This window comes from Myotis nattereri (assembly GCF_964212035.1).
Source record: "Myotis nattereri genome assembly, chromosome: Y".
Classification (NCBI taxonomy): Eukaryota; Metazoa; Chordata; class Mammalia; order Chiroptera; family Vespertilionidae; genus Myotis; species Myotis nattereri.
Window position 1 is genome coordinate 29,948,940 of NC_138094.1, and position 17,116 is coordinate 29,966,055.

Below are 17,116 nucleotides of genomic sequence, written 5' to 3' on the forward strand. Positions count from 1 at the left end.
TTGTCACCCCTCTCCAGCCACCCAGCCCTCCCCGGCTTTCCCGCTGTAGTTTGACAGTTTGTTTGAGGCAACTCTGCCTCTGTATCTATTTTTGATCATAAGTTTATAATGGTCTTTATTATCCATAAATGAGTGAGATCATGTGGTATTTTCCTTTCATTGACCGGCTTATTTCACTTAGCATAATGCTCTACAGTTCCATCCATTCTGTTGCAAATGGTAAGAGTTCCTTCTTTTTTACAGCAGCATAGTATTCCATCGTGTAGATGTACCACAGTTTTTTAACCCATTCATCTACTGATGGGCACTTAGGCTGTTTCCAGATCTTACCTATGGTGAATTGTGCTGCTATGAACATAGGAGTGCATATATCCTTTCTGATTGGTGTTTCTGGTTTCTTGGGATATATTCCTAGAAGTGGGATCACAGGGTCAAATGGGAGTTCCATTTGTAGTTTTTTGAGAAACTCCATACTGTCTTCCATAGTGGCTGCCCCAGTCTGCATTCTCACCAGCAGTGCACGAGTGTTCCTTTTTCTCCACATCCACTCCAGCACTTGTGTTTTGTGGATTTGTTGATGATAGCCATTCTGACAGGTGTGAGATGGTACCTCATTGTTGTTTTGATTGGCATCACTCGGATGATTTCAGTGACTTTGAGCATGTTTTCATATGTCTCTTCGCTTTCTGAATGTCCTCTTTTGAAAGGTGTCTATTTAGGTCCTTTGCCAATTTTTTGATTGGATTATCTCCCTTTTATTAAGTTGTATGAGTTCCCTAGTTGGAGATTAAAAACTTATCGGTGATAACATTGGCAAATATGTTCTCCCATGCAGTGGGTTTTCTTGTTGTTTTGTTGATAGTTTCTTTGCTGTGCAGAAGCTTTTTATTTTGATGTAGTCCCATTTGTTTATTTTCTGTTTAGTTTCCAATGCCATAGGAACTGTATCGGTGAAGAAATTGCTTTGGCATATGTCTGAGATTTTGTTGCCTTTGGATTCTTCTAATATTCTAATGGTTTCTGGTCGTATATTTAAGTCCTTTATCCATGTTGAGTTTATTTTTGTGTGTGGTGTAAGTTGGCGGTCTAGTTTCATTTTCTTGCATGTATCTGCCCAATTGTCCCAACACCATTTATTGAAGGGACTATCTGGACTCCATTGTATGTTCTTGCCTCCTTTGTCAAATATTAATTGAGAATATTGGTTCGGGCCCGTTTCTGGGCTGTCTGTCCTATTCCATTGATCTATATGTCTGTTCTTGTGCCAGTACCAGGCAGTTTTGAGAACAGTGGCTTTGTAATACAACTTGATACCTGGTATTGAGATCCCACCTACATTGTTCTTTCTCAGGATCGCTGCAGCTATTTGGGGTCTTTTTTTATTCCAGATGAATTTTTTGAGAGTTCGTTTTAGGTCTGTGAAATATGCCATTGGTATTTTAATGGAAAGTGCCTTGAATTTATACATTTCTTTGGGTATTATGGACATTTTAATGATGTTGATTCTACCAATCCAAGAACATGAATATTTTCTGAATAGAGGTCTTTTACCTCTTTAGTTAAGTTTATTTCTAGGTAGCTTAGTATTTTTTGGTGCGATGGTAAATGGGATTGCTTTTTAAGTCTCTCTTTCGATAAGTTCACTATTGGTGCATAGAAATGCCATAGACTTCTTGGCAGTAATTTTGTATCCTGCTACATTGCCAGATTCATTTATTAAGTCTAATAGTTTTTTGATGGAGTATTTAGGTTTTTTTATGTATAATATCATATCATCTGCAAATAAAGACAGTTTTACTTCTTCTTTTCCAATTTGGATGCCTTTTATTTCTTCTTCTTCTTGTCTAATTGCAGTGGCTAATACTTCCAGTACACTGTCAAACAGGAGTGGTGAGAGTGGGCATCCCGGTCTTGTTCCTGTTCTTAGGGGAAATGGTTTTAGTTTTTGCCCATTGAGTATGCTGTTGGCTGTGGGTTTGTCATATATGGCTTCTATTATGTTGAGGTATGATCCTTCTATTCCTACCTTGCTGAGAGGTTTTATCAAAAATGGGTGTTGAATTTTGTCAAATGCTTTTTCTGTATCAGTTGATATGACTGTGTGTTTTTTTTCTTTCAATTTGTTTATGTGGTATATCATGTTTATTGATTTGCGGATATTGTACCATCCTTGCATCCCTGGGATAAATCCTACTTGTTCATGGTGTATGATCTCTCTTGTGTACTGCTGGATCTGATTTGCCAAGATTTTGTTGAGGATTTTGGCATCTATGTTCATGAGGGATATTGGCCTGTAATTCTCTTTCATTGTGTTGTCTTTACCTGGTTTTGGAATTAGGGTGATGCTGGCTTCATAAAATGAGCTTGGAAGTGTTCCTTCCTCTTTAATTTTTTGTAGTAGTCTGAGGAGGATAGGTTTTAGTTCTTCCTTGAATGTTTGGTAAAACTCCCCTGTGAAGCCGTGTGGTCCTGGGCTTTTGTTAGCTGGAAGCTTTTTGATGACTCTTCAATTTCTTCCATAGTTATTGGCCTGTTGAGATGTTTAGATTCTTCCTGATTGAGTTTTGGAATGTTGTATGTTTCTAGGAATATGTCCTTTTCCTCCAGGTTGTCTAGTTTGTTGGAGTGGAGTTGTCCATAGTATTTTTTAACAATCATTTGTATTTCTCTGGGGTCTGTTGTTATTTCGCCATTATCATTTCTGATTTTGTTTATTTGGGTCCTCTCTCTTTATTTCTTGGTGAGCCTGACTAGAGGTTCAACAATCTTGTTTATCCTTTCAAAGAACAAGCTCTTGGTTTCATTGATTTTCTGTATTGTTTTTTTTTTTGTCTCTATGTCATGTATTTCTGCTCTAATCTTTATTATCTCCTTCCTTTTGCTCCTTCTGGGCTTTCCTTGTTGCTCTCTTTCTTATTCTTTGAGAGGTAGTTTTAGATGATTTACTACCATTTTTTCTTGTTTGTTGAGATAGACCTGTAGAGCTATAAAGTTCCCTCTCAGGACTGCTTTCATTGTGTGCCATAGGTTTTGGATTGTGGTGTTTTCATTGTCAGTAGTTTCCAGGATGTTTTTAATTTCTTCTTTGATCTCATTGGTAACCCAATCAATATTTAATAACATGCTATTCAGCTCCTAAGTGTTTTTATTTCTAAGTGTTTGAAAATGTTGAGTTGTTTTTATTCTAGTTTATTTCTAGTATTATGCCCTTGTGGTCTGAGGAAATGCTTGGTATGATTTCAATCTTCTTGAATTTGGGGAGACTTTGTTTGTGACCCAGTATGTGGTCTGTTTTTGAATATGTCCGATGAGCACTTGAGAAGAACGTATATTCCGTGGCTTTGGGGTGAAATGTTCTGAAGATGTCAATTAAGTCCATCTGATCTAGTGAGTCATTTAGGATTGCTGTTTCTTTACCATTTTATTTATTTATTTATTTATTTATTTTTGTCTAGAGGATTTATCCAGTGATGTCAGTGGTGTATTAAAGTCCCCTACTATGATTGTATTGTTGTCAGTCTCTCCCTTGATATCTTCCAGGAGTTTTTTTTTTTTATGTATTTGGGTGCTTCTGTATTGAGTGCATATATGTTTATCAGGGTTAAATCCTCTGTATATTCAATCCTTTAGTATTATGAAGTGGCCTCCCTTATCTCTTATTATGGCCTTCACTTTGAGGTCTATTTTGTCAGATATAAGTATTGCTACCCCAGCTATATTTTCATTTCCAATTGCCTGAAAGATATTTTTCCATCCCTTCACTTTCAGTCTGTGTGAGTCCCTGATTCTGAGGTCAGTCTCTTGTGGACAGCAAATGTATGGGTCATGTTTTTTTTTTGTTTGTTTGTTTTGTTGTTTTTTTTATCCATTCAGCCACTCGATGTCTTTTGGTTGGAGCATTTAGTCCATTTACCTTTGAAGTTATTATTGAAAGGTACTTGTTTGTAGCCATTTCTATTTTTTCTGTGTGTTTTCTTTCTGAGCTTTTTATTTCTTCTTTTTACACTGATCCCTTTAGCATTTCTTGCATTGCTGGCTTGGTATTGATAAACTCCCTTAGCCTTATTTTGTCTGTGAAGCTTCTTATTTCCCCTTCAATTTTGAATGATAGTCTTGCTGGATAGTGTATTCTTGGATTCATTGCTTTGCTTTGCATCACTGTGTAAATTTCCGTCCATTCTTTTCTGGCCTGATGTGTTTAGTTGAGAAATCATATGATAATCTAATGGGAGATCCCTTGTATGTAATTTTCCGTCTCTCTCTTGCAGCCTTTAAGATTCTCTCTTTGTCCTGAACATTTGCCATGGTAATTATGATGTGTGTTGATGTGGGTCTTTTAAGGTCACCTTGTTTGGGACTCTCTGTGCTTGTGTGACTCTTTTTTCTTCCCCACCTCAGGGAAGTTTTCTGATATTAGTTCTTCCAATAGGTTTTCTAAGTCTTGTTCCTCTTTCTGTTGTTCTGGCACCCCTATTATTCGCATGTTGTTTCGTTTCATGTTGTTCCATAGCTCCCTTAGGCTCTCCTCCTGTCTTTTAATTTTTTTTCGCCAATTGCAATTCAGTTTGGGAGTTTTGCTTCCCTGTCTTCTAATTCGCTAATTTGGTCCTCCGCTTCTCCTAGTCTACTGTTGAAACTTTCAATGGTGTTTTTTATTGCAGCTATATCACTCTTCATTTCTTCTTGGTTCTTACATAATTTATTGATTTTTTTATCTGTTTCTTCTTGCTTCTTGCATAAGTTGTTGAGTTTTTCCTTCATCCGGTTTATGCACTCTAGGACCCTTAATCTGAATTCTTTTTCTGTCATGCATGCCTCGGTTTCACTTAGCTGCTTTTCTGGCGAGTCCTCCTTCTCTTTCTTTCGGGGGTTTCTTTGTGTACCCATGTTTGATCTCACCGACATATCTAGATGTTGAGTCATTCAGCGACTGCTCCTTGGGTGGCAGTGGCTCCTCGGGCTGTGGTTGCTCCTCTGGCGGTTATTGTAGCAGCTGCTCCTCAGTTGGCAGCAGCTCCTCTGGTGGGTGCTGTTCACAGTTGTGGTGGCTCCTCTGGCTGGTGGGGGGAGGCTTCACACACACAATCTGTTCCTGAGACAGAGGATGTGCTGATCACGAAGCTGCTGTTCCTTGGTTGGGGCTGGCTACGCACGCAGCTGCTACTCCTTGACCTGGGGCGGACTGCTCACGTGGCTGCTGAACCTTGATTGGGGGCTGGCTGCATGCTGCTGTTGTTCCTCTGTGGTGGGCTGCTTGTGGGGCTACTGCTCCTAGTATCGGCTGCTGCTCATCAGACAGGTGCAGGCTGTTGTGGCTCTGCTCCTCCGGTGCATGCTGTGTAGAGCTGCCACTCACCAGATGTGGCCGGTCTGCTCATGTGGTTGCTGTTTCTTGGACCGGGTTCGGCTGCCGCTGCTCCTCGAATGGGGCCAGGCCACTTGCAGAACTGCTGCTCCTCGGATGGGCACACAGCTGCTGTTCCTTGGATTGGGCAGGCTGCTTGTGCGGCTGCTGCTGCTTGGACAAGGGCAAGATGCTTGTTCAGCTGCTGCTCCTCGGACAGGTCAGACTGCTCATGTGGTTGCTGCTCTTCGGCTGGGGAAGCGGGCTGCTCACACAGCTGCTGCTCCTTGGATAGGGGCAGGCCACATGAGGCTGCCTCTCTTTGGCTCGACGCAGGCTGCTCACGGGGCTAATGCTCCCTGGACAAGAGTGCACCGCTCACATGTCTTTTGCTCACGTGGTTGAAAAAATAATGTGTACAGAAGTAGGAAATAAAGGAACAAACAACAAAAAAAGGAGAACAAAGAAAGAAGAAAGAATAAAAGCAACAAACAAAAAAAAGGGGGGGGGAACAAAAAAGAAAAACAAAAGCTAACAAAATAATAAATAAAATTGAAAAATTGAAATGTCATTCCTTTGGCTGGGTTAAGATCCCAGTTTTCTGGAATGTCTGTGATCTTCTGATATTTTCAAAATCATTTTTTTAAGAGTTTCAGAGAAATCAAAATCTACACTAATAAAAGAGAAAAATGGTAATTGGCGTACGGCACTACCCTTTTCATTGGGTAATCAGGGCTATATGCAAATTAACTGCCAACTGAGATGGCAGTTAACTGCCAACAAGATGGCGGCTAATTTGCATATGTAGGCACATGCAGGGAGGCGAAAGGGAAAGCAGGAAGAAGCTCCCTGCCACTGACAGTGATGGGAAACCCAGGGGGTAGCTAAGAGGTGGGGGGCAGTTCAAAGGCGGCCCTGGGGCCACCTTTGCCCTGCCCCCCAGCCATGATCTGAAAATCAGGCGCCTTTGCCACCCTGGCCAGTGATAGCAGGAAGTAGGGGTGGAGCCAGCGATGGGAGCTGGGCACGGTCGAAACTGGCAGTCCCGAGAGCTAGGGGTCCCTTGCCTGTGCCTAAAGCGGAGCCCATGATCGCGGGGCCGCTGCAGCTGCGGGTCCCTGCTACCCGAGCCGGATGCCTCAGCCAGAGGCGTCCTGCAGGGGCAGGGGCGGAGCCCGCGCGATGGCGGCGCCCCCCGCTGCCACTGCGGGTCCCCGCTGCCCGGGCCGGACGGCTAGGCCAGGGGCGTTAGGCCTGGGCAGGGGCAGAGCCTGCAACCACTGGGAGCTGGGGGTCCCCTGCCCAGGCCTAATGCTTCGGCCAGAGGTGTTAGGCCTGGGCAGGGGTAGAGCGGGGGATCACGGCGCTGCTGCCGATGCAGGTCCCCGGTGCCCAGGCCGGACGCCTCGGCCAGAGGCATCAGGCCTGGGTGGGGGGCGGAGCCGGGGATTGGGGGGATATGATGGTCCCCTTGCCCAGGCCTGAAGCCTGGGTCAGAGGTGTCAGGCTTGGGCGAGGGGTGGAGCAAGCGATCAGAGGGAGATGGGGGTCCCCTGCCCAGGCATGATTCCTGGGCCAGAGGCCTCAGGCCTGGGCGGGGGTCAGAGCCAGTGATCGTGGGGAGATGGGGGTCCCTTGTCCAAGCCTGACACCTCTGGCGGAGGCGTCAGGCCTGGGCAAGGGGCTGATCAGGCGATCGGAGGGTGATGGGAGTCTACACCTCTGGCCGAGGCATCAGGCCTGGGCAAGGGGCAGAGCCAGCAATCGGAGGGGTCTGGGGGTCCCCTGCCCAGGCCTGACGCCTGGGCCAGAGGCATCAGGCCTGGGCTGGGGGCAGAACCAGTGATGGGGGGAAATGTGGGTCCCCTGCCCAGGCCTGACGCCTCTGTCAGAGGCGTCAGGCCTGGGCAAGGGGCCGATCCTGCGATTGGAGGGTGATGGGGGTCAACGCCTGAGGGCTCCCAGTATGTGAGAGGGGGCAGGCTGGGCTGAGGGACACTACCCCCACACACACACCCGGTGCACGAATTTCATGCACCGGGCCCCTAGTTGTTTAATAAAATTAATACATTAATACACCTCTAATTTCAAAATTATTCTTTCTCCTCTTTTCAGAGCTCAATAAAGAGTGTCAGAGAAGACTCACAAGTGGACAAGCTGCTCCCTAGTGATAAAGATTAAAGGTATGCTTTCCCCAACATTGTGTTCTTATGCAAATCATTCATCACATTGCTGACTTTGTTAGCCCAAGAGCATTGTTCATATGTTGAGGTCTGCCTCTAAGAAACTATTGAATTAATCAAAATTACTGACTGCCAAAAGAATCTTTTACATTTTGAAGTTATGATATGGCTACTGATTAGGAAAGGAATGAGAACAATAGAAAGGTCCCCTAATGAACTGACAAGAATTTAACAAATTTTTAAAATTTTTGTCTTTCTCTAATTTAGTTTCACAGGGCTGTCTCATGAAGAACCAGATGACTTCTGGTAACCACCTGTGTTGCCCAGCTTTTTTCTCATGTAACACAATGTAATAAATACAATTCTCAATAAAAAATGTTTGTTTAATACAGGGTGGTTTCTTTTTCATCATTTAATTTGGTACTCTAGTGTATAAAATTAAAAATAATCAGAATTCCTCATACTTAGACCTTTCATTACACTAGAATGAGCTGTTACGTGTTTTTTTCCTCATCTTTGTGTTAGATATTTCTTTGAAAATCATGTTATTGGTCAAATTTCCGGACTGCATTTTGGTCGTTTCTTCTGTGTTCCTTGCTCTCCAGAGTTGGGCTATTGCCTGTCAAACCAGAGGCCATCTTCCCCAGCACCATCCTTCTGATTTGTCCCTCAAAATAAAGACAAAGGTTTTTCATTCTAGGTGCCAGAAACAGCGTAGTACACTGGGCTTTATTTCTGACATCTTTGTCTTGAGAATGAACCCAAACCCTGAGAAGAAAAGGTAACAGTTACTGAGCACTTACTGTGTGTCAGGTATTCTTTAAACTTGTACCTGTATTAACTCACTTAATGCTCATATCAGCCATATGAAGTGTGACTGCCTGCATTTTATAGATTAGGGAACGTGGGACACAGAGGTTAGAGACTTGACCAAGGTCTTGTGACCATCCAGTTGTGCAGCCAGGACCCAGGTGTCTAGACCAGCATCGCTGCCTCTAGCCTGGGCTGTGCTGGAGCTGCTTCTATGGAATACATCCCAGGACTGGGAATGGCTCAGCCCCTAGAAGCTCTTCCAGAATGGCCTTTAGAAAATGCACTTCACCCAAATCCAGCCTAACACAGGAAGGATTTATCTGGTCAGTCCTTCCATGAAAATCCTGGAGTGGATCATCTTCCTTTACAAATACAAGCTAAGCTGAATTGTTTTTGCCATTAATACTTGTCTAGCCCTTGAGTTCTACAACAAAATGATAAGGCTTTTTAGTGTTATTCTTTAGGTTTTAAGAAATTTATCTTTGAAGTATTTTTAATCCTTGACAATATGTTTTTCATTTCTTAGTTTTTTTAATTTTAGAGACGGGGACAGAGAGAGACATCAGTTTGGTTGCCTCCCCTACGTGCCTGACCAGGGATCAAATCTGCAACCTGGGTATGTGCCCTGACAAGAAATCAAACCTGTGACCTTTTGGTGCACTCCAACCAAGTGAGCCACACCAGCCAGGGCTATTGAAAAATATTTTGGAAAGTAATTGAAAGAATTTAAGCACTATTTTTTTTGTCACAATTAGCATAAGCAAAACATTTACTCATGTTGCCACCAAGAATTTGACATCTCTTGCAACAGCTCTTAGATAACATTATTTTTCTTCCAGCTTTATTGAGATAAAATTGACAGAAGATTGTGAGTTTAAGGTAAGGTATATAATGTGTTCATTTGGCACACTACTGCAGAATGTTTGCCACCATGGAATTCAATGACACCTGCATCATGTCATATAATTATCAAATATTTGTGGTGAGAACATTTAAGACCTACTCTCATCAATATTCAATTATACAACATAGCATTATAACTATAGTTACTATAACACATAATAGATTTCCCAATCTTACTCATTCCCTAACAGGGAGTATATGCTTTTTGGCCAACATCTCTTTTTGCCCACTACTCAGCCTCTGGTAAACCCTTACTTTAGTCTCTGTTTATATGAGTTCTTTTTAAGATTCCACATATAGAGATTTAGCATTTGTCTCTGTAATTTATTCACTTAGCATACGAATCATCCGTGTTGTTGCATATGCGAGGATTTCCATGTCTTCTCATGGCTGTGTTTCTAGGAATTTATCCAGGATGTTCAATTGTTGGCCTATAATTGTTCATAGTAGTCTCTTACACACACCCACACATATTTTTCTCCATTCATCCCTTATAGACACTAGGCACTTAGGTTGTTTCTATATCTTGGCTATTGTGATTAATGCTGCATTATATCTGCTAACATTGGAGTGCAGAGTCTTCAGTATTCTGTTCTCATTTTCTTTTGATAATACCCAGAGGTGGAATTGCTGATCATATGGTAGTTCTATTTTAAATATTTTGAGGGACCTCCATATTGTTTTTCATAGTGGTTGGACCAATTTACATTCTTACCAAGAGTGCACAAGGGTTCCCCTTTTCTCCATATTATCACCAACATTTGTCTTCTTTATGATAGCCAACCTAAATGTGTGAGGTTATAGCTCATTGTGGTTTTGATTTTGCATTTCCCTGATGAGTGATTTTGAACACATTTTCATGTACCTGTTAGCGATTTGTATGTTTTCATTGGAAAAACGTCTTCAATTCTGCCTATTTTTTGAATTAATTGTTTTTTGTTTGTTTTGGCTTAGGTGCATTTTATTGGTTTTCTGTCAGAATCCTTCTACAAAAGGGCAAAGTTAAAATCCAAGTCCCTAATAAGGCAGTGAGAACCCTCCCCTTTACCCAGAGCCCTCCACCCTTCTCATGTTCATGGAGGTGGAGAGGGGGCTAATTCCATCCCACTTAGTGGGCTCCGTTAACGTCATAGGTAACATACAAGTTTTACATTTGTCACAGACGTGTTAGAAACCCCAAAAGGGGAAAGACCTTCCCCCTAACTCACCCTGCCCCTCAACCCCACCCCTCACACGTTGGTCCTGGCTGCAGGAGCCTGTCGTTAAGAACTGGTGCCATCCAGCAGGAGTTCTAACCCCAAGAAGGCCGCGGCCAGGTTATAATCCAGGAACATCCGTCCTCCAGCAGCACTGCGGAGCCCAGCACCATCTCACTCCCGGAGGCCGGCTATGTGCAATCTGGGCCAGGGAGAAGCCGAGGATGGGCAGGGAGAAGCCGAGGATGGGGCCGTGTCCGGGAGCTGGTGCAGGTAAATGCAGTCAGACTTGAAGGGGCAGCGGTCATTCCCCCGCGCAAAGTACCAGCATCGGATCTGGCTGGTCCGAGCCTTGAAGTTCCTGATGATTTGCACCTTCTCTGCCCCCCTCACTCACCCAGAATTTGTGGGGGATGATGTAGCTGGAATAGACACGGCACTGGGGACAGGCCTTGATGACATTCAGCGGGAAGTGCTGGCGGCTCATCCGCCAGGTGCTCAGGCAGCCCAGGCAGTGGGCTTGTGTGCAGTTGGGCAGGATGCCGAAGATCCGCTTGCCCTCCGGCTTGTCCCACACCTTGTCCATGCAGATGCCACACACGACATCGCGGCTGTCTTGCTCCCTCGCAAGGTCCGTGCTCTGAAGTGGGGCCAGAGCCCCTGGGCAGGGTCTGACTTAGGCCGAGACTTCTGGGAGTAGCCGTGATCTCCATCAGGTGATGTCAGCCACCAAGCTCCTCATTCCGGCTGGCCAGCCCCTCGAGGCCAGGCTCCGTGTCCCAGATGGCCTCAGCCTCGGCCTCAGCCCCTCCCCAACTCACAGCCACTGTGGGCAAGTAGGTGGGCTCGGAGCCCCTGCGGGTCAGCCCCAGCGGGAGTCCTGGCTGGGTGACAAGCGGCTAGGAATGGCGGCGGCCCCCACTGCAAGTGGCCCGGGGGCTGCGGGTGCTGATAGCTGCAGCAGTCTCCATGGAAGCAGAATCCTCGCTGAAGTACCTGCAGTCCTGGGACGCCTTCCTGTCTTGAGCAAAATGGCAGCTGGATCCCGAGTGATGGGCCCGTCAGGTAAAGGTCCTGAATGGCCACTGGGAGTGGGGTCTGTCCTCCTCACCATGGCTGCCGCCACCGCCACCGCCATCCAGCCCTGCAGGGTCCATGCCAGCTGTAGCTCCTAGTGCCTGGATTAATTGTTTTTAATGTGTTTTGCTGTTGAGTTGTATGAAAGGGACAGAATATATACTTTGGATATTAACCTCTTATCATATAATAGTAGATGAATTGTGAATACTTCCTCCCATCCTATCTAGTTTGCCTTTTTATTTTGTTGATGATTTTCTTTGCTGTGCAGAAGCTTACTTTGATGTAGTCCCACTTATCTGTTTTGGCTTTGTTAGCTTTGCTTTTGGTCTTAACCCCCCCCCCCCCCAAAAAAAAAATAATAATTGCCAAATCTGTTAAGGAGCTTGCTTATGTTTTGTTCTAGGAATTTTACTGTTTCAGGTCTTACATTCAAGTCTGTATTCCATTTGGAGTTGATTTCTGTATAGGGTGTAAGATAGCGGTCCAATTTTTATTCTTTTGCATGTGCCTACCCAACTTTCCCGATAAAATTTGTTGAAGAGACTTCTTTCCTTATTGTACATTGTTGGCTGCTTTGTCATAACTTAATTGACCATATAAGCGTGGATTTATTTCTAGGATCTCCATTTTGTTTCATTGATCTATGTATATTTTTATGCCAATACCATACTATTGATTACTATATCTTTGTAACATATTTTGAAATCAGAAGTGTGATGCTTCCAATTATGTTCTTAACATCATTTTAGCTATTCAGATTTTTGTTGTTTTGTGATTTTATACAAATTTTAGGATTTTTTTTCTATTGCTATGAAAAAAAATGACTTTGTAATTTTGATAAGTGTTACATTGACTTTTTAGATCTCTTTGGGTAATATGAACATCTTACCAGCATTCTTCCAGTTGAGCATGGAATATTTTCCATGTATTTGTGTCTATAGTTTCTTTTATCAGTGTCTTACAGTTTTCAATGTATAGATGTTTTATCTTTGTTAAATATACTCCTAAGTATTTTCTTATTTTTACTAGAGGCCCAGTGCACGAAATTCTTGCACTGAGGGTCGGGAGACCCACAGCCCAGCCTGCCCCTTCTTATAGTCCGGGAGCCCTAGTGGATGTCCTACTGACAGGGAGTGAGCCTAAGCCACAGTCTGGCAGCAGAGGCTCGGAGCAGGCCCTCTGTGTGTGTGTGTGTGTGTGTGTGTGTGTGTGTGTGTTTGTGTGTACGCTGGGGGCCTGCCCCCAGCCACACTGCTGAGGATTGGAGCAGGCACCCCTCTGTGTTGATCTCTCAGGCTCCTGGCCGCGGCTGCGTGTTGTTTCCTCCCTTGAGCGTGGCCAGGGTAGGGGGGAAGCTTGGCTTCCTCCATCACCGGGGGCAACTCAAGCCTCCTGCTCCATGGCTGCTGGCATCTTTGTTGGGTTAATTTGCATACTCTCCTTGATTGGCTGGTAGGTGTAGCTTAGTAACACCAATTTGCATGTTTCTCTTTTATTGGTGTAGATACTGTTGTAAATGATAGTTCTCTTAATTTTTCTTTCTGATTTTTCCTTGTTAGTGCATTGAATTTTATATATTGGTTTTTCATTGTTTACAGATTTTTCTTATTGGTTCCAACAGTAGTAGGGTACTTAGGGATTTCTATATATGATACCATGTCATTTGCAAATAGAGACACTTTTACTTCTTTCTGATTTGGATAGGTGGGTTATTTATTTCCTAATTGTTTTGGCTGGGTCTTTCATCCTGTGTTGCATAAAAGTTACAAGAGTAAACATCCTTCTGATTTTAGAGGAAAAGCTTCCGGCTTTTCACTGTTGAGTATGATGTTAGTTGTGGATTTGTCATATATAGCCATTGTTGTGTCTCAACAAACTGGTATTGGCACAAAAACAGGCATAGATCAGTGGAATAGAATAGAGAGCCCAGAATTCAATCCACGCCTTTATAGCCAATAAATATTTGACAAAGGGGGCAAGAGCATAGAAGGGAGTAAAGACAGTCTCTTCAGTAAATATTGGGAAAACTGGACAGATACATGCAAAAAAAAAAAAAAATGAAACTAGACCACCATCTTAAGCCAATCACAAGAATAAACTCAAAATGGATTAAAGACAAATATAAGTTGTAAAATAATAAAAATCTTAAAAGATTACAAGTAGTAAAATTTCAGACATCTCTTGAAGCAATATATTTTCTTATTTGTCTCCAAGGAAAGAGAAACAAAGGAAAAAGAGACAAATGAGACTACCTAAGAGCAAAAAGCTTCTGTACAGCAAAAATGTGGCAGAAATCATGGGAGAACAATCAGTTAACACTCTGAGGGAGGAAAGTTTAACCTTTATTTCACAGATCTGCTAGTCCAAGTAATTCCAGATTCAAAGCCGGAACTGAACTAGTGGGGAGGCTCTGACCTATATATCTCCTCCTGTGATGGGCCCCAGAGTCCCCGCAGCTCTGCCTGTCAGTCTTGGCTCCGCCCAAGTGGGCTGTGGCAGGGACCTGGGATTAGGCTCTGCTGCTCCACCCAAGTTCAATACTCATTCTGCAATCAGAGGCATCAGATACTGAAAGCATGTTCTAGTAGAGTCAATATTAAAAGGCAGAAGAAAAGTTATACAGATATAATGCACTTGGAAAAATGGCCAAAGTTATTAAAAGGCAAATATAAAACAAGAGGGTGCTTTTACCATAGAGTAATTTCATAAACTAATGCAGAAATTAAGAAACATTGTGGTTATTTTCAAGTAACTGTAGAGCAAATATCTTTCCTATGAAAGGTCTTTTACACAATAAAAATCAATTACACGAAAGACCTAAAAAATGTAAACAATGTTTATTTTGGGTAAATAATAACTACATAATTAACATAAAATAATTAAGTGAATTTCAAAATCAAACTTAAAAATTACAAGCAAAGCATGCAGTCTGTGTTAACTAATTTCTAGTAGTAAAAATACATTTTTCATTTTATAACTATTTCATTCCAAAAAAGTAAAAATTCTGATTGGGAATTTTTACAGTTGATGTGGCAACACTTTTTCACATTTATTTCCCTCATCTTTCCTACAAAATCTACATTTCAAGTTCCTTATATTTCAACATATTTAACACTTTCAGATCCAGGAACAGTTTTTCTTCCCATAAAAATCTTACATGTAATTTGAGAACTGGCTTTGATAAATCAGCTACTACTCAAAAAGAATTTACAGTTACCAATTTTGTGGGCTCTGCAAGGAAAGACTGTGTTGGGGGAAAAACAGGCCCGCCCATAAAAGTCCTTTATCACAGAAAATAAATGGGTGGTCTTTATTTTACTTCAAATCTTTATCTGATTTATTCAAGGGGCATTTATTTGGTAGTGATCCATGTAATCAAAGAGCTAAGTAATATTGAGGCAAACAACTTATCTGACAGTTCAGGAAAAGGTTATAAGGATGCTCAAAGAACTTAGAACTACAAGGTACTTAATGAAAACTACAACCACATGAAAGAGAATATAGAAACCATAAGAAATAACCAGTCAGAAATAAAGGATACAATATCTGAACCTGGCCAGTGGCTAAATTAGTTGGAATATTGTCTCATAAACTAAAAGTGGGTTCAATCTCCAGTCGGTACATTTGAAGGAAATCAATTATTTTTCTTTCACACTGACATTTCTCTCTCCTGAAAATACATTTAAAAATACCTCACTTTTAACTGCTCATTAAAAAAAAAGAATACTAGTATGATATTTGAAATGAGGAATACACTGAAAGGAATAAATGGTAGGTTAAATGAAGCATAGGTTTGATTCACCAATTTGGAAGATGGGGTATAAAAAAACACAATCAGATGAACAGAAAAAATGATAATTAGCCCAGGCTGGTTATCTCATTGGTTAGAGCATCAACCTGCACACCATGTTCCTGGTTGAGGACATGGGCCTCGGTTGAGGGTTTGTCCCTGCCCCTGTTTAGAATGCATGCAGGAGCAATCAGTTGATATGTCTGACATTGATCTCTCTCTTTTCCATGCTCTGAAAAGCAATGGGAAGAATACTATTAGGTGAGGATTAACACAGAGAGGAAGGGAGGGAGGGAGGGAGGGAGGGAGGGAGGGAGGGAGGGAGGGAGGGAGAGAGAGAGAGAGAGAGAGAGAGAGAGAGAGAGAGAGAGAGAGAGAAGGAGGAAGAGGATAATTCAAGGGAACTTAGGGACAATATAGAATGTACCAACATCTGCATCACAGGGGAACCAGAAAGAGAAGGGATTGAGTAAGGGAATGAGAACCTATTTTCAGAAATAATGAACAAAAACTATACTAGCCTGGTGAAGAAAAACAGCACAGTCATGAAGCACAGTCCCAAACAAGAGGAACTAAAGAAGCCCACACCAAGACATATAGTAATTAAAACTGCAAAGGTTAAGGACAAATAGAATATCTTAAAAGCTCCAAGATAAAGATAGTTACCTAAAAGGAGGGTCTCGTAGGACTATCAGCTGAAACACCAGGTCAGATGGGATTGGCATGAAATAGTCAAAGAGATGAAGATAAAGGACCTACAAACAAGGCTACATTATCAAGAAATGCAATTATTTAAAACTAGTGGCCTGGTGCACGAAATTCGTGCAATGAGTAGGGGGTGTTCCTCATCCCAGGCTGCACCCTCTCCAATCTGGGACCGCTCGAAGGGATTGGGCCTAAAATGGCAGTCGGACATCCTTCTCACAATCCAGGACTGCTGACCCCTAACTGCTCACCTGCCTGCCTGCCTGATTGCCCCCAACTGCCCCCTCTGCCAGCCTAGTTACCCCCAACTACCCTCTGTGCCAGTGTGCTTGCCCCCAACTTCCTGCCCTGCCAGCCTGCTCACTCTCAACTTCCCCCTCTGCGGGCCTGCTTGTCCCCAACTTCCCTCCCCACTAGCATGCTTGCCCCCAACTGTGCCCCTGCTGGTCTGCTCACTCCAAACTGCATTCCCCCTCCCCCCGCACTGTCCTGATCACCTCCAACTGACCCCCACTGATGGCCTGCTTGCCACAACTGGTCCCCCTGCTGGTCTGTTACTCCCAATATCCCTGCCCCCCACCAGCCTGATCACCCACAAATGCCCTCCCCTCTTGGCCTCTAACCACCTCTACCTCAGCCTTGCCACCATGGCTTTGTCCGGGAGAATGTCCAGAGGTCTCCTGGAAGGTCTCCCAGTCTAATTAGCATAGTACCCTTTTATTAGTATAGACTAGAGGCCCGGTGACAAAAATTTGTGACCTTGTGGGGGGAGGTCCCTCAGCCTGGCCTGTGCCCTCTTGTAGTCTGGAACCCCTTGGGGGATGTCCACCTGCTGGCTTAGGCCCAATCCCCAGAGGATCAGGCCTAAGCTGGCAGTCAGACATCCCGCTGGCAACCCGGGAGCCCTAAGGGGATGTCCATTTGCCAGTGGGGAGCAGGCCTAAACTGCAGTTGGACATCCTTAGCGCTGTTGAAGAGGTGGGAGAGGCTCCCACCACCACCGCTGTACTGGCAGCCATCAGCCTGGCTTGTGGCTGAACAGAGCTCCCCCTGTGGGAGTGCACTGACCACCAGGGGACAGCTCCTGCATTGAGCATCTGCC

At 43.5% G+C, this 17,116-nt stretch overlaps 1 pseudogene across 1 annotated transcript in view; it reads left to right on the plus strand.

The window, feature by feature from the left end:
- LOC308512409 (centriole and centriolar satellite protein OFD1-like) overlaps positions 1-7,525 on the plus strand; it is a 134,084-nt pseudogene extending 126,559 nt beyond the window's left edge. Inside the window, exon 15 of the transcript in view lies at positions 7,460-7,525. The product of the transcript in view is annotated as a centriole and centriolar satellite protein OFD1-like (transcript). The remainder of the gene's footprint in view (positions 1-7,459) is intronic.
- Positions 7,526-17,116: the final 9,591 nt, after the last annotated feature.